Source organism: Arvicola amphibius, chromosome 8 (genome assembly GCF_903992535.2).
Source record: "Arvicola amphibius chromosome 8, mArvAmp1.2, whole genome shotgun sequence".
Classification (NCBI taxonomy): Eukaryota; Metazoa; Chordata; class Mammalia; order Rodentia; family Cricetidae; genus Arvicola; species Arvicola amphibius.
Genome location: NC_052054.1, coordinates 81,430,324 through 81,455,930, shown reverse-complemented (window position 1 = coordinate 81,455,930; position 25,607 = coordinate 81,430,324). Strand labels below are relative to the sequence as shown.

At 48.5% G+C, this 25,607-nt stretch overlaps 1 long non-coding RNA gene across 6 annotated transcripts; it reads left to right on the top strand.

The window, feature by feature from the left end:
- LOC119821381 lies at positions 1 to 25,607 on the top strand. Of its 6 annotated transcripts, none has more exons than XR_005286609.1 (6): positions 1 to 420; positions 6,426 to 6,557; positions 21,272 to 21,383; positions 21,624 to 23,075; positions 23,525 to 23,633; positions 24,697 to 25,607. It is a non-coding gene; the product is annotated as an uncharacterized LOC119821381 (long non-coding RNA). The 6 variants fall into 6 exon arrangements; XR_005286608.1 differs by lacking the exon at positions 24,697 to 25,607 and adding an exon at positions 24,047 to 24,222; XR_005286612.1 differs by lacking the exon at positions 24,697 to 25,607 and having other exon boundaries at positions 21,624 to 21,673; positions 22,402 to 23,075; positions 23,525 to 23,632.

Genomic DNA, 25,607 nt, shown 5'->3' with positions numbered 1-25,607 from the left:
CTGACCACGTGGAAAGCTGCAGAGAAATGGGCCAGGAGGCCTGAACTCAGCGTCTACCTAAGTCTGGCCTTTGGCCTTGGCCTTCCTGCACACTGGGCTCCAGACTCAGCTGTGGACTTCCTGAGTAGGGCCAACCCTTCAGCGATGTGGGATTGCCTACAGCTCTAAAATTCCGTCTCTGTTTCTGATGTCCTGGCTCAGTCCCCCCACCTGGAAGAAGACGGAGGGAAGGAGTGATGGAAAAGGTTGGCCACATTCCTGGCGCCTTCAGGGGCGAACGGCATTCGGTCTGGCTCTCTGCCAGCTGCCCACTCTTTCCACTCGGGGCACAAGAGCAAGTCGCCTCCTTGGCAACCACTGAGACTGTGAGGTCCTGCTCATAGGCTCTGAGCATCATTAGAAGGCACAGGGAACTCCAAGGTACTTTACTATTATTGACTGTAAAATATTTCTGACAAATGATCGCAGTATCTGCGTCTGAGGAGCTGCTCTTGCTGGGGATAGATTTTTGGGTGGTTTAAAGAGTCTTTTGGAGCCAGGAGCCCCAGAACGGGAGGATCTCGCAGAAACCTTTAGGAGTGGGATGCTCGGGACTGGGAAGTCTTTGATTACCTTACATCTGGTTTTATGGAAACTTCTGGGAGCCGTGAGGGAAGCAGAACTGTAAACAGCGCAGTCTGAGTGGCCTCTGCACCAGACTGCTAATGGGAAATGGCCCACGAGGCTCCCCTGCCACACGGCCTGGGGCGTATGCAGGAGTTATTAAATAATATGGCCGCGTGGAGAGCAGGATCGAGCCCCAGAAGGGGAATCAGTGTTTTATGCCCTTCGGTTCTGTGCAGTAAAAGAAAATATCCCCGTTAAGTGCAAATTAATTGGCTACCGTAATTGGTGCGTGGTGCTGCTTCTGGTCTCTGGATGGGCTGCTGCCGGGATCTGGAGACCTGGCCCTGGTCATGGCTCCGGCAACCGGGGGGAGTCCGCTCGACTCACGCTGCTGATGAATAGCTTCCTGTTGTTCCGCAAGGGGTATGCAGAAGGCATGCTGGGCCGTCTCACGTCTAGCACCTGGGGAGGGGCTTAACCCCCTTGTTGTAGCAGGACGCTGGGTCCCAGGCAGGCACTGTGAGCCACATGTGTGCGTGCAACCATTCAGTTCCAGAGAGGGGCCTTATGTGGCCTAGTCCAAGAGCCCAAGAGGTCAGACTGTTACCAACAATGGGTGTGTTGTGCACAGCACAGGGGTGGCTGGCCAACATCATCCTCCACTGTAGGTGCTAAGTTGTGTTTGGGATGGTGCTAGCCCAGAAAGACAGCTTTTTCCAGTTTGTTTTGATTTGTTTCGTTTTGAGACCAGGACTCGCTATGGTGGGTGCACATGTGTAGAGGTCAGAGGTCAACCTTAGCTGTCATTCCTCAGTTGCTGTCCACCTATTTTATTTCCTTTCTCTTTTTTCATGTATGTGTGTTTACGGGCGCCAAAAAAGGGCATCAGGTTTCCAGAACTGGAGCGATGTGTGTTTGTGAACAGCCACGGTGGGTCCTGGGAACGAACCTTAGGTTCTCTGAAAGAACAAGTGCTCTTGACTGGAACTCACCATGTAGGCTATGCTGGCTGGCCAGGGAGTCAAAGGATTTTTTTTCTGCCTCTGCCTCCCCAGTGTTGGGATTACAGACACATACCGACATGTACTGGCATTTTATAGGACTGCTGGGATTGAACTCAGGGCCTCAGTACTTTACTGGCTGAGCCATTTCCCCAGCCCCTCAAGTCATTTCCCTGAAAAGCCTGTCTGCAGTCAGCCACGGTTTGAGGTCCTGGACTTCAGCAGATGAATCTGGAACATTGTTCAGGCTACAGAGGAACTGGCTCTGCATGGCATGTGTGTGCATGCCCCCATCTCTAGTGGTCACAGGTTCCTACGAGCAGGTGACTTCTATGACGCTGACCCAGCTCCCTTAACCCTGAGGTATACATATTATTTCCCGTCCTTTCTTTTCATGTAATGTGAATCTAGATGCCATCCATGTGCCAAGAGAAGTCTGTGTTCTGAGCTTTGGGCCCCCTTGTGACCATGCAAGGCATTGCATGCCTTCTACACAAAGTCATAAATTTGGGGGTCAGTGCCTGATGAAATGGATCAGCACCCATGAAACTGCTCTATCCTATTTGTTCCTTCCTCCTCTGCATGGCTCTGGGGGTCTCCCCTGCTCTGCACTGAGCTTCTTTCGGGATCCCAGGGACATGTCCACAGATATGGGGTTGGTGTACCCTCATGTCCCATATTCTACAGGCTCAAGAAAATCGTTCTTCTTTTTTCTGCTCTCACTTTTTCAGATGCCCTGAGACACCCAGCAGCTGAGACACAGAACCTGCAGGTGACCCACCACTGTCCCTCTGTGTGGCAGGGAGTGGGACAGTGGTGGCACCGAAAGCAGGGGCGTCTCTCTCTAGTGGTGTCACATGGCCCTCAACAGGCCAAGCATCAATCTAAATTTCCCAGAGAAGCAGAGACTCTTTTGTTTTAATGCCACTTCTTCCAGTTTTAGTTGTTGGAACCGTTTTAAATTCTTTCAAAATACTATTGTACAATAAACTTGTGCCAGCTAGGGGCCTGGCCTCAGTTTGAACACAAAGTGAAGACTTAAAGTCTCTATCCTAGGAAATAGGCTGCTGAGCAGAGAACGGCCCAGCGTTTTACAAAGAGCTCAGTCAGTATAATGTGTGAACACCTGTGGTCCCAGTACTTGGGGAGTTAAGGGTTCTGGGCCAGGGTTTGGAGAGATGGCTGAGCAGTTAAAAGCATTGACTGCATTGCAGAGGACCTGGGTTCAGTTCTCAGTACTCGCCCGGTAACTCACAATTATCTGTAACTCAACTTCCAGTGAATCTGGTTCCCTTTTCTGACCTTCTTAGGCACCATACATGTGTGTGGTATTCAGATATACATATAGGCAAACACTTATACATATAAAATAATACAACCAAATAAGGAGTTCCGGGCCAGCCTGAGCTACATGTCAAGAACCGGTTCCACCTTTGCCCAAATAAGCAAAACCAACCAACCAAGCAGAACCAGGAAAGATTTGAGAGCGGGAATTTAGGGACACCCAAGTCATTGGGTGGTGTCAAAATCCTTTCCTCTGACTGAAGAGGAGCCTGAGACAGGTTCTGTCTGGAGCTCTGACCTCAGACTTTGTGTCGTGGCTATTTTGTGTTCAGAGCAGTGGTCCCATGTCCTGTCAAAGGAGGCCAAGTGTTGGGTGGCATAAGGGTGGGGCCAAGTGGATCCTTATGGCAGACATCTCTGGGTGAGAATGCGGTGGGATTTATGCTTCTTGACCCCATAGCTGGGGATTGAATGGAGAGATGTGTCATTGAATGTATGGAGAAACGGATGAATTGATGATTGTTAGTGAATGGATAGATGAATAACGGATGAGTAAGTGATGGATGGATGTGTGGGTAGGTGGGTGGATAGATGTATGAAGAAATGGATGGCTGGATGAATGCAGAGATCAGTACATACTTAGAGGGATACATGCATGCACTAATGTATGTATGTATGTGTGACCGGATGATGTCTTTGATGAATGTGTGGATGGAGAGAAGAACGGATGAATAGATATGTTAATGGGTGGATTGTTGACAGACCTATTTATAAATGGGTAAGTGGATGGAGGGACTGATGGATTAATGGATGGAGAGATGAATGGGTGGATTGATCAATATGTCGATGAATGGTTGAAGAGATGGGGGATGGATGCATAAATGACAGAGGAGTCATGTAGTACGACAGTATTGGCAAGTAGGAGTATTAAGGTCTCACCCAGGCTTGGGACTCTAGTGGAAAGCTAGAGTCCATTTATTCCCGGAAACTGTGTTTAAGACCTGGGCTAAGAAATAGCATAAAATATCTCGGAGTAACTCTAACCAAACAAGTGGAAGACTTGTATGACAAGAACTTTAAATCTTTGAAGAAAGAAAATGAAGAAGATACCAGAAAATGGAAAGACCTCCCATGCTCTTGGGTAGGCAGAATTAATATAGTAAAAATGGCAGTCTTACCAAAAGCAATCTATAGATTCAACACAATGCCCATCAAAATCCCAGCAAAATTCTTCACAGACCTCGAAAGAATGGTACTCAACTTCATATGGAAAAGCAAAAAACCCAGAATAGCCAAAATAATCCTGTGCAATAAAAGAACTTCTGGAGGCATCACAATCCCTGACTTCAAACTCTACTACAGAGCTACAGTACTGGAAACAGCCTGGTATTGGCATAAGAACAGACAGGAGGGCCAATGGAACCGAATAGAAGACCCGGATATCAATCCACATATCTTCGAACACCTGATATTTGATAAAGAAGCAAAAAAAAAAATCAAATGGAAAAAAAAGATTATTTAACAAGTGGTGCTGGTCTAACTGGATATTAACATGTAGAAAAATGAAAATAGACCCATATCTATTACCATGCACAAAACTCAAGTCCAATTGGATCAAAGATCTCAACATAAAGCCAGCCACACCGAACCTTATAGAAGAGAAAGTGGGAAGTACACTTGAAAGCACTGGCACAGGAAACCACTTCCTAAATAGAACCCCAGCAGCACAGACACTGAGAGAAACAATTAATAAATGGGACCTCCTGAAACTGAAAAGCTTCTGTAAAGCAAAGGACACGGTCAACAAGACAAAATGACAGCCTACAGAATGGGAAAAGATTTTTACTATCACCACATCAGACAGAGGTCTGATCTCCAAAATATACAAAGAACTCAAGAAATTGAACACCAAAAGATCACATAATCCAATAAAAGAATGGAGTACAGACCTAAACAGAGAACTCTCAACAGAGGGATCTAAAATGGCTGAAAGACACTTAAGGAAATGTTCAACATCCTTAGTCATCAGAGAAATGCAAATCAAAACAACTCTGAGATTCTATCTTACACCTGTAAGAATGGCCAAAATCAAAAACACTGATGACAATTTATGCTGGAGAGGTTGTGGGGAAAAGGGAACACTTCTGCATTGCTGGTGGGAATGCAAGGTGGTACAATCCCTTTGAATGTCAGTGTGGCAATTTCTCAGAAAATTAGGAAACAACCTTCCTCAAGACCCAGTAACACCACTTTTGGGTATATATCCAAAGGATGCTTAATCGTGCCACAAGGACATGTGCTCAACTATGTTCATAGCAGCTTTGTTTGTCATAGCCAGAACCTGGGAACAACATAAATGCCTCTCAACTGAAGAATGGATAAGAAAAATGTGGTACATTTACACAATGGAGTACTACACAGCAGAAAAAAATAATGACAGCTTTTAGAAAACATTATTCAGTGAGGTAACCCAGCCACAGAAAGACAATTATCACATGTACTCACTCATAGGTGGTTTTTAAATATAAAGCAAAGAAAGCCAGCCTACAAACCACAGTCCCAGAAAACTTAGACAACAATCCAGACCACTGAGAGACTTACATAGATATAATCTACATGGGAAGTAAAAAGTAGAAAAAAGACAAGATCTCCTGGGTAAATTGAGAGCATGAGGACCTTGAGGGAGAATTGGAGGGGGAGGGGAGAGGCAGGGAGGGAAGCAGAGAAAAATGTAGAGCTCAATAAATATCAATAAAAAAAAATAAACAGCATACTATCAAGCAGTCAAGGAAAAAAAAAGACCTGGGCTGCCGGGCGGTGGTGGCGCACGCCTTTAATCCCAGCACTCGGGAGGCAGAGGCAGGCGGATCTCTGAGTTCGAGGCCAGCCTGGTCTACAAGAGCTAGTTCCAGGACAGGCTCTACAAACTACAGGGAAACCCTGTCTCGAAAAAAAAAACAAAAACAAAACAAAAAAAAAAAAGCAAAAAAAAAAAGACCTGGGCTGTTTACCTTCAAATGAAGGAGGCAGCTGCGAGCCAGGTGGTTGGTTCAGTCTCTTACCAGGGAATTTCAGTCAAATCCTCTCTGGCTTTTGTTGTCCTAGGCTGCTTCCTCACAGGGTGGGAGAGGTCTCACACGTTTCTGCCCTGACAAGTTCAGTGTCCACTTGCAGACTTGTGGGTTTAAAACAGTGGCTGAATCACATGTGCTGAAAGTCTGTGTGGCCAGCAGCTGGAAAGACACCGCAGGTCACATATGTGGATCTCTACTTCTGATACCTCATCAATCTATCTACCATCTACCAGTTCATTTAGCATGTCTCTATCTATGCATCTTCCACTGATATCTATTCCGATTACCTATTTCTTAGCCGATGTTCCGCATCTCTTAAGCATCTACCATCTGAGGGCTGATTTCCCTGTTGGTCTGTCTATCATCTAAATATCCCCCACAAGAGGTTCGCTCTAGGAAATAAAGCTGCCACAGCGCTCTGCTGGGCTTTGGCCTGACTTTGGGTCTTCATTCACTCCAGGTGGGTAACACAGGCATAGGGGGGGAGCTTCAGAAAACACTGCAATTCTCCTGAATCTTCTCATTTGGACCTTGATGTGGGGTGTCTGTGAAAATACCAGCCCTGATACCAAAAGCTGTGTTCATCTAGGAGGTAAGACCTGGGTGCCTGACTCATTTGTGTGTGGGGGGGGGAGTGCATGGGGCGTGGGGTGGGCAACAGTGGTGACTAAAGTAAGCCTTGCTACTTGTGTCTCAAGAATTTTTTTCCTGGGGGGTGGAAGGGACGCACAAAGTGCCTTCCCCTCCTTCTAAGGTCCCAATGACAAACCAAAGTATGATTCTGTCCAGGTTCTCCCCAGGAAAGTGCTGAGTTTATTAGTCCTCCTTGCACAGTGTGGGTGAGGGGTTATGTGTGCGTACCCTAAAGCAGTCACACTGAAAGGTCTGCATCCATCATGCCTCTGAGATGGAGCCCCTTTGCCCTAGTCCTCCCTAGCCCAGATGCTCTAAGCCCTCCCTCAGGCCCCAAGGCTCTGTGCAATTAGAGTAAAACGGTAGGCAAATGTCTGAGAGGAGTGGCTGGTACTAAGGCGAGGACCTCACGACCCTCCCAGCTCCCTCTTTATAGGAGGGAATGTCAGCGGTCCTCAGGACTGATCTCGGTTAACTTTTTGCAAGTTGACCCACCTACCAGGCCTAGCACAAGGTCCCTAGAGTCCACTCTGACTCTCCCTTCTTCTTCCAGGCTTTGGTGATTCTAGCTGCCTTATTTTATGGCACATACATGACACATACATGTATACTTTCAGGAAATAAAAGTGACAATGGAGAGGTGGTTTGTGTTCGTGCCTCCTGGAACCAACTCAGGGGTCTCAGCTTCTAGGCATCATCTGGTTTTTTTTTTGTTTGTTTGTTTGTTTGTTTTCCGAGACAGGGTTTCTCTATGTAACAGCCCTGACTGTCCTGAAACTAGTTCCTGTAGACCAGGCTGGCCTTGAGCTCACAGAGATCCGCCTGCCTCTGCCTCCAGAGTGCTGGGATTATAGCATGCACCACCACTGCCCGGCTTTCTAGGCATCATCTTAAACTAAGGCTTATCACTCTGGACCCAGCACTGATAGCATTTGGGGCTCGCCAGTTTGGTGTTGCCTGTCCGTGTATCATAGGATAGTGATCTGTTGGCTTGGCATCCACTACCAACCTTTTCTAATTGGGCAACCAAAATGTCTGCAGACATTGACACGTGTTCCTGCAGGGTAGAGCCACTTCCCCTTGTGACCCTCTGCCCAGATGATCAATTACTCCGTAGAATGCTTTGGCTAAAAGACAAAAGCAAACATACAAAAACCTGCCAGTATAACCTGCATGTTATTCTTTGACTTTGTTTTGTTTTGTTTGTTTATTTGTTTTGCTTTTTGAGACAGTGTTTTTCAGTGTAGCTCTGGCCATTTCAGAACTCACTCTGTAGACCAGGCTGGCCTTGAACCCAGATCTGACTGCCTCTGCCTCCCAAACGCTGGGATTAAGGGCGAGCACCGACACTGCCACCACCACCCAGCACACACGCCATTCTTTCATCGTCCTTCAGCCCACCCATCCCTCTCTAAATCCAGGGAGGTGAGGTTGGTTGGGTTTTGTTTGTTTTTTAATCCCAGCATTTGGGAGGCAGGCACAGGTGGATCTCTGTGAGTTTGAAGTCAGCCTGGTCTACAAGAGCTAGTTCCAGGACAGGCTCCAAAGCTATAGAGAAACCTGGTCTCAAAAAATCAAAAAAAAAAAAAAAAAAAAAAAAAGGACAGGTAGCCCTGACTGGCCTCAATCTCACAGAAATATTGTTAATCCCATCAGTCAAGAATAAGACCACAGGGCTGGAGAGATGGCTCAGCGGTTAAGGGCATTGCCTGCTCTTCCAAAGGTCCTGAGTTCAATTCCCGGCAACCACATGGTGGCTCACAACCATCTGTAATGAGGTCTGGTGCCCTACTTCTGGCCTGCAGACATACACACAGACAGAATATTGTATACATAATAAATATTTTTTAAAAAAAAAAAAAAGAATAAGACCACAACCACTACCACAATTTAAAGCCAAATCAAGCTTTAATTAAATACTGGCCAAGTTTATGGGTTCCCAGAAAATGTTCATGAGTCATGTTTTGGAGAGGTTTAAAAAGGCAAAACCACTCAGCCATCATTTTTCCCATTAGGGCCAATCAGGGGCAAGTGTATATCCCGATGTATTTCCTGCCCAGTCCCTCCCGCCCACATGTGATCGAGCATGTACAGTGCAGTTGGGTCAAACAAACTTGTTTAGGGGAGTGAAAACATGACAGGGTGGTGGTGGCGCACGCCTTTAATCCCAGCAGTAGGGAGGCAGAAGCAGGTGGATCTCAGTGAGGCCAGCCTGGTCTACAAATCTACAAAGTGAGTTTCAGGACAGCCAGAACTGTTTACCCAGAGAAATCCTATCTCAATAAATAAATAAATAAATAAATAAATAAATAAATAAATAAATAAATAACAAAGCAAAACAAAACATAAAAATCCCAAACCAAACTCGTGGCTTGTTATCTCTGGTAAACAATAGCCTCCAGCATTTCAGGAAGTATCTCTCCTTGGGCAAAGGGCTTTACAGATTGGAAGCATTTTGTAATTAAGACTTAAACCATAACTTTGACTCTCACAAGTCTGCCTCTGCCTTCTAGGTGCTGAGACTGGATGTGGGCACGACGAATTGGACTTGAAGTGGAAACAAAGAAGAATAAAGCTCAAAGTTGGGTCAGACTTAATGGAAATGTAGAGAGGGTGGTTATGGGAGGAGTTGGAGTAAATACGTCGAAATTGCACTGTATGAAATTCTCAATTAATAAAAAGATTGCTTTAGCGGGAGGGAAAGACTTGTGCCACCAAACCCAGTTACTTTTCTTTGTAATGTTAGGGCTGTGAACTTCTAGGCAAGCACTCCACTATACCCAGTTCTGTCTGGCCTTGAACTCCTGAACCGTGGGCCTCAGCTGGCTAAGCTCACTCTACCAACTGAGCTAATTCCCAGTTTCTGCTTTTTATTTATTTATTTATTTATTTATTTATTTATTTATTTTGAGATAGGATCTAAGGCAGCCCAGGCTGGCCTTGAATCTACTATGACAGCAGCTACACCACGACCTTGAACTCTTGATTCTCCTCCCTCAGTCTCTTAGTGCTGCTGGGACTATAGTTAGGTTCTACCATATTCAGCACTGGCCTGCTCTTCCAAAGGTCCTGAGTTCAATTTCCGGGAACCACATGGTGGCTCACAAGCATCTGTGATGAGATCTGGTGCCCTCTTCTGGCCTGTGAATATACATGCAGGTAGAACACTGTCTATATAATAAATAAATAAATCTTAAAAAAAAAAAAAAAAGAATTTTCCAGAGTTTAGAATGGAACTTGTAGGGCATAGGAGATGCGCGTTTAAAGCATTTAAGCAGACCACAGCCTGACATCGCTCCTAAAGCCTGACACTGTGTGACTTCCCCTGTGAAGGCAGAGGCAGCAGTTGCTAACTGCCAGAGACAGATAGCTGAGGGCAGGCCCTCGGGGATAGGCAGCCTGTGCTGTAGGAAGGGAGGTGGGAGAGGATGGGTCAGGATGGACAGGTGGAGCCTAGTGCCCTGGGGGACACTGTGACCAGGTCAGCAAGGCTAGAGCTTAGGGAGCATCTGTGCTTCCAGGAGCAGAGGTCTTAGGGAACCTCAGAGGCTGGGAGTCCCAGGAGAGTCTGAGCGGGGGAGGGGGAGGGAGAAGGAGGGCAGGTGCTCTGGCAGCTGGAGCAGGCAGGGTAAAGCCCCATGCTCTGAGTCTGAGGTACACTACACCACTGTGGGGGCCTAGGACAGCAGGATGTGCCCGTAGCTGTAGACAGAGACTGAAGTTCAAAGCTGAGAGAGACAGCAGCAGCCAGCGAGGAAGCAGCCTTCCCGCCCCTCTTCCTGTTGGCAGATCTAGGCCTTGGCTTGCGGCTGCGTCCCTGAATCTCTAGGCACATCATCATATTACCAGCATCTTACTTTTACTTTATTATTATTTTTTTTTAAGATTTATTTATTATGTATACAATGCATGCACGCCAGAAGAGGGCACCAGGTCTCATACAGACAGACGGTTGTGAGCCACCATGTGGTTGCTGGGTATTGGACTCTGGGCCTCTGGTAGAGCAGCCAGTGCTCTTCACCTCTGAGTCATCTCTCCAGCCCAACTTTATTTTATTTTTTTAAGGTGGGGTTTTGCTATGTAGCCTAGGCTAGCCTCAAACAAACTATCTTCCTGCCTCAACCTCTTGAGTTCTGAGATCACAGGAATGTACACCATGCCCTGACGCGCAGATGTCTGCTTTGGAAGCACATGCTTGTCTGTGGATTTCGAACCCACCTGACTCACCCTCTCATGTTGAGAGTCTTCCTTTCATGACAGCTGCAAACGTATTTTAGCAAACAGATTCTGGGGCTCGGATATGTCATTTCCTCCTCACCCTCCTGCTGCTCCTCTCTCCCCCACAAGGTCACCATCAACCTTTATGTTTAGATCCTGCAAATGAGAGAAAACCCCCAACATCTGTCTTCCAGGGTCTGTCTGACTTATTTCCCTTAACATGGTGACCCTCTGTCCATCTAGCCTTCTGCAAATGACATTTCAGTCTCTCTTATTCATTTTTCCTTTATGTATATGAGTGTTTCGCCTTCATGTGTATACATACACTACGTGCGTGCATGCGATGTCCACAGAGGCCAGAAGTCAGCCCCCCACCCAGTCCCCATACTGGCATCTGTGAGCTGCCCTGTAGATATTGAAAATCAAACCTGGGCCCTTGGAAGAGCAGCCAGGGCTCTTAACCACTGAGTTGTCTTTTCAGTCTCTTTATGGCTGAGTAAAATCCCATTTTGTGTACGCAGCGTTTTCTTTACGCATTCATCAGCTGATGGACATCTAGGGTGGTTCCATTTCCTGGCTATTGTGAATGGAGCAGCGATTGGTTGTGTATATTGACTTAGACTCCGTTTGCTGTTCCAGTTTTAGCTTTTGGAGAAGCTTGCATACTGATTTCCATAGTGGCTGTACCAGTTTACCCTCCCACCAGCAGTGAACGAGGGCTCTTCTTTCCCTATATCCTCACCAGAATCTGTTGAAATTTGTTCTCTTTTTTAAAAGATTTGTTTGTACGTGTGTGTGTGTGTGTGTGTGTGTGTGTGTGTGTGAGTGCTCACGCACACATGTGTTGGTGACCACGGAGGCCAGAAGAGGGTTTGGGATCCCCTGGTGCTGGAATTGCAGGTGATGGTGAGCCCTTAGAAGAACAGCAACTACTCTCAGCCACTGAGCCATCTCTCCAGCCCATCATCTGCTTTCTAGAAGATCTCCACTCAGACTAAAGTCAACTGAACTCTCAAAGCAGTTTAAACACGTGTTTCACTAACGTCTAAGGATGCTGAACACTCTTTAACCGCTGTCTGATAAAGCAGGGCATGATGGTGCACACCTTTAACCTCAGCACTTGGGAGGCAGAGGCAGGCGGATCTCTGAGAGTTTGAGGCCAACCTGGTCTATAGACCGAGTTTCAGAACAGCCAGGGCTACACAGAGAAACCCTGTCTCAAAGAAAAACAAAAAACAAAAAACAAAAAAACTGTCTGCTAAATTCATTTTCCCATTTATCCATTGGTTTATTTGTGTTTAAGTATTTAGTATTTTTTTTTTTGAATACTGACTCCTTCCTCGTTTATTTTCCACAGGCTTATATACCTCACTCCAAAAGGGGAGGGGAGGAATGCAACAGACTTCATTAACATGATACAAGGAATAGACTTGAATTCTCTGACCTTTAGCTCAGGTGAAGTGGATTCACCTCTATACCCAAAATACTAATTAACCACACCCTAGGTCAGAATCTCTCATTTGTAGCCACACCTGTTGTGAACAATTTTTTAAAATTTAATTTTATTTTATTTTGAGACAGGGTTTCTCAGTAGCTTTGGAGTCTGTCCTGGAACTAGCTCTTGTAGACCAGGCTGGCCTTGAACTCACAGAGATCCACTTGCCTCTGCCTCCCAGAGTGCTGGGATTAAAGGCGTGCGCCACCACCGCCCGGCTTGTTGTCAACAATTTTGAGATAACAAAAATAATCTCAAACTCTCTGACGTCCAGTCAAGGTGGAACAGGCTCATATCTGTGGGTCCTATCCCCACAATTGTTGCAACAAAACACCAACCTAAAGCAACTTCAGGGAGGAGGCTGTATCCTAGCTCTCCGTTTCTGGGAAGAGTGCATGCTGAGGGTAGATGGTGGAGGAGCAGGAGGGGTCTGGTTACAGTGTCTACTGTGAGGAAACAGAGAACAGGAACGCTCTGCTAAACCTACACCCCCTTCTGTGCGGTCCAGGACCCCAGCCGTGGAATGGTACCTCTCCCATTTTAGGCAGGTATTGCCGCCTCAACTGAATCCAGGTAATCCTCCACAGCCAAGCCCGGAGACAGCCCCCTCTCGATACTCTAAATCCCATCAAGCGGCCATTGTAGTCTCCCCATGAGCAAGGCCTTTGACGACTGAGCTGGTAATTAGTTTTCTTGATACCTAGTCTTCTGAGTTCTTTACACACTTTGGATATCAGCCCTAAGTATTTAGTATTTTAAGTTCTTCATAGATCCCAGATAATAACCTCCTTTCATATTTACAGCTAGCGAAGGCTTTTCCCATTCTGTAGGCTGCCCCTTTGCTTTGCTGTTGTTTGCTTTGTAGGACAGAACCTTTTAAATTTCATGGGATCCCATCAGTCAGTTCTTGCTGTTATGTTCTGACCTCCAGAGCTCTTTTCAGGAGCCCTTTTCCTGCCTACGCCTGATTTGGATGCTTCCTCTGTGTTTTGCTCCAGCAGTTTCAAGATTTGGGGTCTTACACTGAGGTCTTTGTGCAGAGAGAAGGAGAGAGGGAGAGAAGGAGAGAGAGAGATCTGGTTTCATTTTGCTCCTTGTAACTACCCAGTTTTTCCAGAACCCTGCAGAAGAGCCTGTTTTCTCCCAGTGGGTTTTCAGTCCTTTTGTCAAAAACCCGGTGGCCGTAGGCCATGTGGTTTCATTTCTAGGTACTTTATTCCACTGGTCTATGGGCATATGTGGTGGTCTGAAAGAAAATGGCCCCCAAAGGGAGTAGCACTCTGAGGAGGTGTGGCCTGGTTGGAGTAGGTGTGCTTTTGTTGGGGGAGGTTTGTCACCGTGGAAGTGGGCTCTGAGGTCTCAAACATGCTCAAGATACCACACAGTGTCTCAGACCACTTCCGGTTGCTTGTACGTCAAGGAGTAGGTCTCACAACTCTTTCTCCAGCAGCATGTCTGCCTTCGTGCCACCACGTGTCCCACCACAATAACGGACTGAACCTCTGAACTACAAGGGGGCCACCCCATGGAACGTTTCCTTTATAAGAGGTGCTGTTATTGTTTTGGCCCCTGTCCCTTTAAGAGACAAGCCATGCCCACTCCCTCCCCCATCTGCTGAGGCAGGCTGATCTTCAGCTTCCGGCCTGAGCTCACTCTCTTTTCCATCTTCCTCTTGGAGAGGCAGCTTCGCCTCTGCCTCTCTCCCCACTTCTCTGCTTCCCCCCTTCTCTTCTTCTTCCTCTTTCTTCACCCCCCCCCCCCCCTTTGGCCCCTTTACCCCACTGTGGAACACCCCCTTCCCTAATAAACAACCTTTCCACCCACGTGGCCGAGTCCCAGGTTCCTCCCTCCTACTCCGCGGTAAACACAAGCCGGGAAGAAACACAAAAGTTGCCATGTGGGGTCAAGGTGTCTCTTCACTGCAATAGAAACTAGCTATGACAGCATGTTTTCTAGTCTTGGTCACCATGGCTCTGTACTGTAGTTTCAGGTCAGGCATTGTGATGCCTCCCGCACTGCGAAGGAGGAACTGAATGCCCAAAGGCTGTACAATTCCCAGGCTTGTTAATCAACCACAGAAGGAACTGGCAATCCTGGGGTGACGTCCTTGACAGTTGTTGCATGGTCCGGTCCATAGTGCCTCATGTGCTTCCTGTAGACCTGCAGGCCTTGGCCACTGTGTGCTAGATACTGTATGGACTGAAGGCTTCCTAGCTCACAGGGCTCTCTGGCGTCCTAAGGACTACAGTGCTTGGGTTAGTACCCTGAAGTCAGCCATGCGCCATTCACAGAGAAGGGTGCCTTATGAGTGTGCCTGGGGAGATTCCACTCCCAATCTCAGTCTAGAAGGAGACCTTTAAGGACCATAGCTCCGACATCTTCCCACCTTCTTCTTAATGTTCTCAAACATCAGGCGTATAGGAGAGGGGCTACATTTTCGGATGCAAATGTCTCTCTCAATGGAAAAAGCCTTAAAGCCAACAGATGAAGTATAGAAAGAACGTGACAATTTCTTTAAGAATCTTCATTCTCTGGGTTATAACATCACGCGGGAGTATATGTGTGTGTTGTGTGTTTTTTTTTAATCTTGCTATCATGAGCAGCAGGTAGCAAAATGTTGATCTTTAATGTGTTAGTAAAACAGCATACATTTGAATATTGGCTTTTTCTGCCATCTGCACCAGTTGACACTGTTTTTCATACCAGCTTATTACATTTCTTGTACAAACATACTTTTGGGTGTCTGTTGATTTATGCTATAGTTGCTCTGGGATTTGTGTTAAAATAGCATTTTAAAACTTATAAAATATTGCTATTTTTTTCCTTGCTTGACTCATTGTCACTTGAAAAGCTCTGGAGTGGCACAAATTTCCCAAGGTTGCAGTTGTTGGTCCCTGTGCTCTTGAGGGGGTAGAAGATGGGGGGCAGGCTAACTCAGAATGTTCTAGAAGGTCCAGTTGTGCACCCCCAGGGGGCACAGTGCAGGTTCTCCAGGGCTGGCGAGATGGCTGAGAAGTTAGGAGAGTGCCTCGCTCTCACTGAGGGCCCGAGTTCAGCTCTCAGCCCTTGTATCTGGCAGCTCACAGCCTCCTGTACCTCTAGCTCCAAAGGGATCTTACACATCTGGCCTCCTCAGGCAAGTACACATACTCACACATAGACCCAATGCATAGACATAATTTAAAAAAATAAAAGAAATATTTTAAAAATAAAAATTGAAAATTTTTTTTCTCTTCAGGACAGGGGCTTGAACCCAGGCTTTCTACATGCTAGACAAGTGCTCTACCATTGAGCCCCAGCCATTTTATTTTATTTTATTTTATTTTATTTTATTTTGAGACAGGGTTTCTCTGTGTAGCTTTGGAGCCTGTCCTGGAGCTTGCTCTGGAGACCAGGCTGGCCTTGAACTCACAGAGATTCTACTTCCTCTACCTCCCAAGTTCTGGGATCAAAGGCATGTGCTACCACCTCCTGGCAACCCCAGCCCTTTTTTAACTTTTTATTTTGAGACAGGCTCTCACTAAATTGCCCTGGCTGACCTTGAACCTCCACTGTAGTCCAGAATGACCTTGAATTTGTGATCCTCCGGCCTCAGCCTCACCAGAGCTGAGCTTATAGGCCTGTACCACTCACTATACCCTGGGGTCGTCTGTTTTACTTCTCAAATAGCTTTCTTTAACAAAATCATAAGCCGATCTCCCTAAACTGGCTTGGTATGGGGGTCGTTTTGCTGATCTGTAGCCCCCACAAATCTGAGGCTCCCTCACTCAGAGCTACGGGGAGCATCTTGGCATCCTGCAGTGTTGGGCTGAGTGCAGCTGGGTTATGGTGTCTGAAATAGGATCCCTCAGAGGCCTGGGGGAGGCTTCTCCCCAGTGGATGGTGTCTGCAGCAGGCTGGTGCCGAGGCGAGGCGTTCTGACACTCTAAAAAAACCTGTGCAAACTGCCACAGATGGAGGAAGAGCCCGGATTCCAATTGAAGGCTGTTTTCCAACACTTTAAGGATTTGTGTTTTTACTCACTGCCGAGCAAGGAAGCAAGACGAGTTTTCTTATTGTAAAGACTGAGCAGGCAGCAGACTCAACCGTCCCAGCAACAGGGCCAGTGTTGGGTGGCACACCCCCTTCCTGTGTCTAAGACAGTCCAGGTCAAGAACTCAGGCCATCTCCTGCTTCTGGGATTCTGTCCAATCAGACCTTCCCTAACCTGCACTCCCTTCTTGTTGCCAGGCAGATTCTGGTCCCTCTTACAAAGGCTTAACCCAGTCACAACGACAGTGCTGTGAAGTAGGATTTGACATTCTAGCCCAGTGGTCCTCAACCTTCCTGATGCTGTGACCTTTTAATACAGTTCCTAATGTGGTGCTGACCCCAAACAGTAAGATTATTTTCATTGCTATTCATAACTGTAATTTTGCTACTGTTATGAATCGTAGTGTAAATATCTGTGTTTCCCGACGGTCTTAGGCCATCCCTGTGAAAGGGTCATTTGACCGGTTCATCCTCTGTGCACAGGAACTCCCGACTCCTGTGGGCTCCCGCAAGCTCCATGTTTCCATACTCAGCTCAAGCTCCTTTGTCCTTCTTGAATCCCAGGCCTAGGGAAATAGCAAGGGCTCTGTGGGTCTAAAATGAGGGGGAAACTTTTTTGAAAAGCAAAAAGATGTGTGTGTGTGTGTGTGTGTGTGTGTGTGTGTGTGTGTATGTGTGTGTACTGGGGGAAGGGGGTCCCAGCCTGGCCTCAAGTTCACATTCCTCCTGCCTCAGCCTCCTAAGTGTTGGGATTATGAGTGTACGCTGTCATGTTCCGTTCATTACCTAATTTTAATTTTTTGCGAAATGGGGCCCACGGTGAGGACCTGGATAGGGAGGTTTAACACGTAACCAAAGTAATGGGAAAGAGTGACAGACAGAACACACAGCTCAATTCCGCCAGTGCATGGTCAGCGGGAAGGCTCTCCACTGGCCTGAGGACCAGGAAGAGCTGCTTGTTTTTGCTGATGCTTGGAGCAGGCTATCTGGAATGAAGGCTCTCGGACTTGCACCTGGCCAGCCATCTTCTAAAGGAGCCTTAGGGCTAGGCGCCCTCTGCTGGCCAAAGCTGGTAACGCCTGTAGAGGAACTCAATGGCCAGTTCTAAGCAAGAAGGGGAAGAGGTAACAAGGGAGAAGGCTCAGAGAGGGCACCTCCTCCCCTCTGAGAGTAAGGGCTACTGTCTCCCGTCTCAAGTCAGGCTATGGAAGGGTTCTCTGCATGGTGGTTCTCCCCTCGGGGAAAATAGAACTTGGTGGGGGGGGGGGGGACTTCTGATAGTCCAGAATATAGTCATGGCAGCCCTGGGGCATGGCTATGAAGAGCGTGCCAAGCAACCAGGGGGCTGGGGAGATGGCTCAGCAGTTAAGAGCAGTTGCTGTTCCAGCAAAGGGCTCAGGTTTGGTGCCCAGTACCCGCACAACAGTACACAACCACCTGTAAGTCCAGTTGCAGGGGACCCGACCCTTTTTCTGGCCCCAAGGGCACTGCATGCGTGTGGTGTATACTCACACAGGCGCACACACGTACGTATAATAAGGACAGAGCCTGTGGGGATGGTTAGCCCCTGCATGCCCACTGCCCGTGGCTTCCATACTCTGGACTTACAGTGTTCTTCAGAACTCATGAGCTTCAGGCGTGGCTTCAGGCAGAGGGATCCAGAGGTGCGACCTTCTGGGGGTGCGTGGCTCCAGAGGACGTGGCTACCCTCTTTGGGTTCATCCTTTGTGGATTCATAGTAGCTGACTGGGCTTGGGGAAGGGGCTTGTCATGAGAGCAAGCTAAGTCTTGTCTTCTTGGCCACTTGTGGGTAGATCTTCACTCTTTCCTGCTCCCACCATGATGCTCAGGAACACCAGAGCCAGCCACCAAAGCCTCTGCGATGAGAGCCAGCAGTTATCCCTTCCCGTTGAAGCAGATGTTCTCAGGAGATCTTGTGCAGGCTGGGGATCGCTCCTTCCCGTTCTGTGACACAGTTGGGGAGCTGTACCTGAGGAGACATGAACAAGCTGCACCTCTAAAGAAGGCAACAGACTAAGTGTGATTCTACCTAAGTCTAGCTTGGGAACTAAGGAGTTTATCAGGTTTATTTATAGGAACGTGCTGTGGAGTTACTTAGAGGAGCATGGGTAACCCCTAAACAGCCATACTACCAAAAAGACTTCCCCCAGTATGGACAAAGACTTGCTCATAGCCAAACAGACAGAGAGTCTACCCCACTCTCAGTTAACTCTCCACCCGCTGGGTGCTCTTGCACCCTGTGAGACAGAGAGACCACAGGCATCTGGGGCAGAACTACATACAGACAAGTGGGTGACATAGGAGAGCGGAGAGCGAGGCTGGAATCCCAGGGGAGGGGCTAAGAATCCTCTCCACTTCCTCCTCTTATAAGGGAATTGTCAACAGGCCCCATCTTGAGGATCTTTTGATAGTAGCCACAGCTGCCCTTGTCAAGAGGATGTCATCTGCCTGGTGTGCACCTCACAACCGGGCACACTGGTCATCTCCAAGGCTGTTGGGTTTTTTGTTTGTTTTGGTGTGTGTGTGTGTGTGTGTGTGTGTGTGTGTGTATATCTCAGATACCAGAGACCTTGGGGGAGGAAGATCTTGGCATTGTTCAAGGCTAGGATGGAAAGGGGAGTCCCCACGTGTGCACAGGGGACATCAGGGTCCCATGAGTCTGATGTGGCCCGAGTAAGGACCCCATAGGAGTGTGCTCTGGGCACTCAAGCACTGAAGGCTTCCAGTGACCCAAGGCAGTCATCCTCAGTGGTCAGTCACAGGTCCCTGTCACTGACAGAACCCAGCCAGCTGTCTGCACAGCTGGAGTTCCTCACATGCCTGCCCACCAGTTCCAGGGTCCCTAGCCTCCCAACTCCCATCTCCCATGCAAGTGGACGGATAAGTCCCTTGACTATCGCCAGACCTCTACTGTAGAAGGGTGGGGTGGGCTTCTACTGTCCCCTTTTGTGTGAGGATAGTCCTAGCTGTGTGTCCAGGTTCTTTCTCTACCTCATTCAACACAACCCTTCAGCCGTTGTGACCTGGGGCTGTTGACCTCTGACCCTGTCATTCCTCATGGCGCCGCCCTGCACGTGGCAGACTCTGTTAGCTTCTTTAGTCTGATCCAACCATATACCAGAAACACCTGTCCTTCTGCTCTGAAAACCAAGTGTCTCCAGGCGCTGCCAAATAAATGTCCCTTGGAGAGGAAGACTGTAGCCTTGTCCCTACTTACCCAGAGTTGCACAATTCAGAGGCCTGTGGAGGCGCCAAGAGCGGGTCTGGAATGCTAGAAAAGGGGACTTTAGGCCACCAGAGTGAGATTAGGAGGGGCCCAGGCCCTCAGGTAGGAACAACCTCCTGACCAGGTAGATAGAATCCTGCCCTGGGGCTACACTGTCTGTATGCACACCAGGTTCTGGGGGTCCACAACAAAGCTTTGTGATTAGCTCTGACTAGCTCAGGGCTTTCAAGCCAGCTGCAGCTGGTGTTGGTGGCAGGAGCATGCAGAGTCCAGGCCAACCTGGGCTATACAGACCAGACCAGAACAAAACAAAACAGAAATCCACGTTTAGTACAGGAAGAGTGGGGCACACTTGCAATCCCAGTACCTGCAAAGTTCCTGCACCCCATAAGCCTCTCTGCTGATTCAACCAATCCAAGTCAGACCAAATCAAACCAAATTCGAAAAAGCCCATGTTTAATGGATAAAAACACTCCCGGATGATTTTCCAGTCCTGCAGAGAGAAAAGAGGAAAGGAAGACTGGGAAACCACCTGTTTTCTGGGGGTCAGTTTAAACATTCTGTGGGAGTGGTCTTGAGCATCTCTGGGGGTGAGGTTATCATTTGGTGGGCTTTCTGAGATACAGCAGGGTTTGGAGAGAGATGGTGGAGGGGGCTTGGGATGGAGCTTTCTCCCAAACATTCCAGACTCTTTGGGGATATGGATACCAGGGGCCAGGGTGAAGCTTCCACCAGAACTGTACCCAGTGCAGGAATCAAAATGGGGAATTTTGAGTTCAAAAGCAGCTAAATAAACTTCCGTTCCTTATGAATGAACCAGCATCAGGTATTCAGTTGTAGCAACTGCACAAAGACAAGGGTTCATTTCCCTACTTTGGAGTTTGCCCTGGAACCTCCAGGCTTGTGCCCGGCGACTCTTCACACTCAGGACTGTCTTGTGAGGTCACGGGATGATGAGTGAACTGGTCATCCAGAGGGTGCAGACCACTCGCCCATCACTTGAGGGCTGGAGAAGAGGGGCATGATCTTGGTGTTTAGGCCACTTTCTGAACCAAACCAGACCATGGAGTCACGGATCACTGCTGTCTCAGGAGCAGAGCCAGCTCCTCAGGGACTTGGCACATCACAGAAGCACCAGGGCCTCCTACAGGCAGGGTGCACACAGAGACAAGTAGGGGCAGCTGAAGATCAGGGAGGGAGGATTCTGTGCCTTGGAGTGAGCACGGGGTCTCCCAGACTCTCTGTCCATGACTGCTCTCTCCTCGATGACACTCGTGGCTTCGTGTTCCCTCTCTGGTGTAGACACATGATCAAATATGAAAGGCAACACCCAGGATCCAAACTCAAGTGCATGACAGGGACAAGGCCAAGCATGGTAACAGAGGGTATGAAAACTTCCATGCTGGATGCTTGGCACGGTAGCTGGTGTGGGTCTACAGGGCGATGAGGGCTGACAGGAGAGCCAGTGCTCAGTGTGGTTGTGTCGACAGAAGAACCACGTAAAAGACAAGGGAGGTAAAGTCTCCCTGTCCAGTGGACTTTATCAAATACAGCTGAAGCCCAGGGGATGTCTGGACAGCTGGGAAACTCACAGTGGCTAGAACTCGAAGCCCCTGGTCACATTGCATCCACAGCCAAGAAGAAGGCAGCAATGATAGGTCACTTTCTCTTTTTCATGTAGCTCAGAACCCCAGCCAAGGGAATGGTGCCACCCGTAGTGGGGAAGGTATTCCTGCACCCATGGATCTAATCAAGAGCATTCCCCACAGGCATGCTCAGGGGCCATCACCCAGGTGAGTCTAGATTTCATCAAGTTGGCAGCTGAGATTGACCCTCCTACCAGGCAAGTCCTGTGCTGAAACCCACCCCCATTCCTCTTTCCGCTTTTTAAAAAATTTAAGACATGGTCTCAGTAAGTTGTTCAGGCTGGCCTTCAAATTTGATCCTCCTGCCTCAGGCTCCTGATCACGGTGATGACACACAGGTGTCACATGCCTGGCTCCTCCAAGTGAGTTTATCCTGTGTATCTCTAGGCAACATCTTGACCTCACCCTATTCCTCATCCCCACTGGATCCAGGGTCTGTGAGTATGGCTTCCTGGTGACTTCATCTATTACAGGACCCTGTCAAGCCTGCTCTCCCTCCTACCCCTTACCCCAGCAGGGGAGGGCTCCAGGGTGCTCCCTATCTTGGGCTCCTTGGGGGCTTTAGGTTTGTTCCTCCTCCTTCTGTACTCAGGTGTCAGGCCTAAGAGCCAGGCCCACACAGCTGCCACCTGCAGAGAGGGCTTGGAGAGACATGTTTGCCCTGGGGAGCCTCACCATGAGCACCCTGGGGAGAACTACGATTTCTGTTGTTTAGTTAATTTTCCAAGCTGTTGGGAAGTGTGTTTAGAGAGCTCAGATATTTGTTTTAAGTTGTTGTCCTCCTGCACAACTGAAAGGGAGTGGATACCTGTTCCACATACAAGGAGTAGATGGAGGGTCGGACAAGCAGTGGGACTAAAACCGGCTCCCTGAGCCAGAAAATCAGGGCCTAGACCACTCAGCCCTCAACCTGTGCTCTAATCTCCAACCTTGACCCCATAACCCTTGACCCACGGCCAGGTTTAGGTGTGCAGGACAGAGAAGGGCCACACACTATTCCTACTGACCCACAATTCAGTCGGCAGGCAAAGCCTTATGTTGGGACATGTGGGGACTGAACCTCCTCAGTGCTACTCTCTCTCTCTAAAAGATTCATGTTATTTTTAAAGATTTATTTTACTTTTTAAATTTGTGGATGTGTGGGGGTATATACGTGTGAGCGCAGTGTCCTTGGAAGCCAGTAGAGGGCGTCAGATCCACTGGAGCTGAAGTTGCAGACCATTGTGGCTTCATGAGGACGCTGAGAGCTGATCCAGGTCTTCCTTAAGAGCAGTTAGTGCACTTAACCCCTGAGTCGTCTCTCTAGTTCTTATTTTTCTTATTTGACTTTCCTTCTTTTGCCTATCTTTCCCACTTTGGAGGGTGGTGAACAGGGTCTCCTGTGAGTTTCCTAGGTGAGCCTCCAATTCCTGGTCCTCCTGTCTCAGCTTCTTGAGTGCTGGCTCACAAGCAAATGTCACCATGCCTAGCTTCTTGGACATCCCAGTAGCCTCGACACAAGGTACCCTTTATGTGGCAACTGGGGTTCAGAGACACTCTGTGTCATATGTGTGACCATATCTAATTTGGGAGAATAAAAAAAAATGAGACCAGGTATGTGAAGTCCATGGAAAGACTGTCCTGAAATCTATGGCTGAGAACCCCACTACCTCCTGGGCCCACCGCACTGCACTCTGGTTTGCTGAGTTGGGCTCTTGCAGGCTACCTACAGCACGCTTAGCAGTGACTTTGGAGCTAAAATAAAATGTGGTAGTTTCCACAGGCTTGTTTTGTTGGGCTTGATTTGAATGGAAGAAGTTTTGAAGTTTGGGACTCCTGTAATCTTCATGTCACTGAGAGGTGAGCTGATCAATGGGAACCCCGCCAGGAAGTGTGGTGATGTAAGGGGTCCCCACCAGGAAACACAGTGATGATGTAAGGGGACCCCACCAGGAAGTGTGGAGATGTAAGGGGACCCACCAGGAAGTGTGGAGATGTAAGGGGACCCACCAGGAAGTGTGGAGATGATGTAAGGGGACCCCACCAGGAAGTGTGGAGATGATGTAAGGGGACCCCACCAGGAAGTGTGGTGATGATGTAAGGGGACCCCACCAGGAAGCGTGGAGATGTAAGGGGACCCACCAGGAAGTGTAGAGATGTAAGGGGACCCACCCGAAAGCGTGGTGATGATGTAAGGGAACCCCACCCGGAAGTGTGGAGATGTAAGAGAAGCAGCTTTCTTCCCAGCACCCATCCTTGGTCACTGTTTGTTTTAATGAACTAATATTATTTTTGGTGTTCTGTTTCAGGTTTTGAGACAGGGTTTCATTATGTCACCCAGCCTGGTGTTGAACCTGCCATCGTCCTGCCTGTCTCCAGAGTGCTGGGATGACAATTACCAATATGTTTTACCTGAATGTTAGTGTCATTTGTGTAAGATCATTCTGAGCTGGGCTGGTCACTGACCCTGAGGAAGCTCCTTTCGAATCTTGCTGGAGCCCAGCCTTAGCTTTCTGGGCTGCAAGATGAGAGTGCTAACAGGGGCTCTGCTCTGCTTCAGGGGGAGGGGCGCGCGGGAAGGGTTGCAGACCTGGAGGGTGCCAAGGAAGCCTCCTTAGCCTGCTTATCCCGCCCACCATAGCCTGAGGCAGGACTCTGGAGCCAAGATGGAGAGGGAGTCCCTGGATTGGGACTGCTGAGAGTTTCCAATAATTTATCAAGAATCAAGAGCCAGATTTCCTCTGGGAAATATTAGTCCTCAGGTTTACAAAGTGCCTTGGCTGTAAATACCCATAAAAATGACAATTTGTTGGGCCATATTTATTCTGAAGCTGGTCAAAATATATTAGCACATTTGAGACTGGATAAATCTGCCAGATTCCGAGTTCTTCAGTGCTCCCAGCATGTCCTCCTGCCTAGACACCAGCAAGCAGGATGCCCAGCTAGGATGGCCTGGTGTTTCCCACCCGGAGGCAAGTGTAGTCCTGGAGTTGAAACCACAGGGGGAGGGCAGACGGGTCCGGCCTTGGTAAAAACCTTCCAGGCCGGGAGTGGGGGTGGGGGGGTGGGGAGCTGGAGAGATGGCTCAGTGGTTAAGAGCACCGCTTGCTGTTCCAAAGGTCCTGAGTTCAATTCCCAGCAACCACATCGACGATATTCCTGTTCCTTCACTATACCTCAATGAGGGAGAGCTCCCCATTCCCTCTCCTCCTCTCCCCTTCAGTTCCCCTCTTCCTCCCGGACACTGGCTCTTGTAGATTAGCTGTTGTGCTATGACCTTAACCACATGATGGCACCACAGGAAAGGTTTCTAGGGTCCTAGCCTCTTTTCCTCTTTCCTTCCTGACCACAGGAGAACAATTCACTCTCCTCTTAGCTCCCCAGGATTGCCAGGATCCCCACCAGAGGCCCCCAAAGTGACACCTCCATCACAATCAACCTTTTGCTCTCTGAGCTAATTCTCTCATGCATTTTGTCACAGTGGTGGAAAGCTAGCACGGAGTCTGTGAACGTTGCTGCCTGCAGGCTGTTGGAATGCTCTCCTCTGCTCTGTCGTCTTGATTGCTCACAACCAGGTCTCAGCCCACGCACTCCCGGAGCCCTGACAGACACCACACACCTGTTCCTCTTTATATTTGAGGACAAGAGTGGAGGTAGCCACCTTGCGGTGGAGCCTGGATTCAGCTCCCCCACGTCTTGACCCAGCCACAGCTTAGCTGAGCGTACAGCCTGCCTGTTGGTCAGTGAAGAAACAAACAGGGTAGTGAATGGTACTACCTACCACCACCTGACAGGGTCTCCATATACTGCCCAGGTTGGCTGTGAACTTAGGGTAATCTTCCTGTTGCGAATGCAGTCAGGTGCACATCTTGCGGGTTCTTGAGACATCCTACCGCGAACTGAGCAGCTGCCTGCAAGGTCCATGCCACAGTGAGTGCTGGATAAAGGCTTGGCCAAGGCGGAGGTCAGCAGACAGTGCCCACAGCCTCAGATAATTGTTTGTGCTACTAGGTGGGTCAAGGGCAGAGATTTTCAGTCCAAGGAAGAGCACTGGAGAAAGCTTTTGCAGGGGTGGTAGGAACAGTGGCCCCAAAGCCATGGAGAGCTATGGCCAAGCCAGGCTTCTGCTGAGTCCTCACTGGCCTCTCTGTGCTGGACTGCTGAGCATCTTGCCATCACCCCCCATGGACTCTGTGCTTTCATTTATACGGCTCATAGGCAGCACTGACAGACTGCAGACTCCCCCAATACCCATTTCCCTCACCATTTATCTCCTTTGATCAGAAACATGGAGGGCAGGGGCACCCCAGGTAAATCAAGCATTTCCTGTCTCCCAAAATGGGTTTGCAAAAGCTTATTTCATGCCATTACCATTTTTTTCTGCTTTGAACA